This window comes from Hydra vulgaris, chromosome 12 (genome assembly GCF_038396675.1).
Source record: "Hydra vulgaris chromosome 12, alternate assembly HydraT2T_AEP".
Classification (NCBI taxonomy): Eukaryota; Metazoa; Cnidaria; class Hydrozoa; order Anthoathecata; family Hydridae; genus Hydra; species Hydra vulgaris.
Genome location: NC_088931.1, coordinates 68,194,337 through 68,196,724, shown reverse-complemented (window position 1 = coordinate 68,196,724; position 2,388 = coordinate 68,194,337).

Genomic DNA, 2,388 nt, shown 5'->3' with positions numbered 1-2,388 from the left:
AATTCTTTTTTGAAAAAGGTACAAATCAAATTATGTGAATATGAATAAAAATTTGTTCACCGACTTTATTTACGATTACAAAATTATTAAGATTCAGAAAATACTTTGCTTGATAATTAGTTTTTTCATTTTTCTCAAAACTATAAAAATGTGATTTTTCATTTTCGAAAAACATTCTTCATATTTAAGCAGCAGATACAAATACAGCTACAACGTTTTAAAATCGAATTCATTGTACTACTTAATGTAGAAACCATTCTCCTTTTTTTTCTCAATTTATTCATTCTTATCAATCGTAAAATATTTAACGAACACTAGCGTGCAGTTAGGGGTCGTCCATAAAGTACGTACGCTCATAGGGGGGAGGGGGGAGGTCTTCAAAAAGCGTACGAAAGCGTATGGGAGGGGGGGGGAGGGTTCAATTTAAAAGTACGTACTTCGATTTTCTAATTTATCACAATTAACCAGCTAATCAATAGAAAAGTTACATTCTGACTAAAGATTCTAGTTTTGCTAACATAAAAAGATGTATGGTATATGGAGTAGAGGGTATAGTTTTTCCTCTATGCACACACATGTATGGGCGCCCTCAGAATTTTTTGATGTTCCAGATAGGACACTTTCACACATCGTGCAAACTCATAACTTAAGTTTGTTTATACCTATGCCAAATGAGGAGGCCTTGCAAAATATCGGGATGGCGGAGGCCTGTGAACAAAAAGCCTTAAAACGCTTACCCTCCCAACCCCCAAAATGAGAGGGGTGTAAATTTTGCATGGTCATAACATTTTTGTAATTTACTTTATTTTTCTACAAAAATTAAAATCTGTCGATAAATTTAAATTTAGTTTTAGATGTTAAAGTTAAAAATTTTGCTACATATTTCCCTCACGTTTGCGCAGGGAAGGGGGGAGGCAAACGCTTTAGGGCTTTTTGTTCCCAGGCCTCCGCCATCCAAATTTTTGCAAGGCCACCTCATTTGGCATATTAACAAACTTAAGTTTGCACGATGTGTGAAAGTGTTCTATCTGGAACATCAAAAAATCCTGAGGGGGCCCATGCACACATGCCCGCCCTTATATACTGGCCCTGAGTAAGACCTGAGGGCCGTGGTTGATGGGACGGAGTCACCCCAAAAAAAACGTGTCAATGGCGTCTCAAAGACCGCTAGGTTTTGCTAAAATAAAAAGCTTCTTAAATTAGCAAAAGGGCACAAAATTTGCTGTTGCCCCCTCCCACAATATTACTGATCTCACGTTAGACTCGTTTTTTACTTACTAAAGAGGGGTGCCTGAAAAAAACGTCCACCTTAAGTATTGTTTATTTACATTTGATTCGTTATTAAAACAAAAAAAGGTTTACATGGCATTCACCGGGAATCGAATCTCCGTCGACTATTGCCGCCGCATTAACCTCTCGCCCAAATACACACTTACCTTGACGAAATTTTAAATTTATTTAAATTATTATTTGCATTTATACTTAAAGACGTTTTTAAAATGCGCAAACAAAGAGCTTTGGGGTCGTATAAAGTACCTAAGGTACCCTCCGTCTTTTTTTTTTTTAATTAAACTTTTTTATTAAGAAAAAAAAAAAAGGAGGGATGGGGGGGGGGGGATATTTAAGGAGGAGGGGGGGTGTTTGAGAAACGTACGTACTTTTAAGGGGGGGTGGGGTGGGGACATAAAAGTACGCATGGCAACAGGGGGGAGGGGGGGTCAAATTTCAAAATTTTTGGCGTACGTACTTTATGGACGACCCCTTAGGTTATTATAAAACGTAAACCAAATTTAATAAAATTCAGCATAAAAATCTTACTAAATATTTGAGTAACAACGATGTTCAACCCAAATCTATATATGGTACTACCAAGTTCAATAACAATAAAAGAATAAAAAAATTCCATACATTGTATGGAATAAAGTGATCATTATTGATATTAAAACAATTACAGTTACATCAATAATACTAAAAAAACACTTGATAAGTTTGATAATCAAATTAAATTAAAGTCACGTTATTAAGTCATTAAATTAAAGTCACTGTGTATGAATGGACAGTGACCAGGGATACGACTATACTTAATAACAAATCATGGGTAATTGAATTTTAGTAAGAAGAACAAAAAATAGTTGCTAATTTAAACAGAGACAATAGTTGTAATTTTAAAAAAGAGAAAGATGCAGCCTTATAGTTTATGTGTCATAGGCTGAAGCTTAGACGCTAGAGCAGGCCCTACTAGACGTACAATGCACTTTTGCACATTGCTTAAAAAATATTATTAGAAAACTTAGCCAAAATATTTAATGTATTTCTTACTGTAATAGATAAGAGCTTTATAAAAGTTGGAATGAAATCATGAGTAAAAAAACGACATGCGCAATAAAA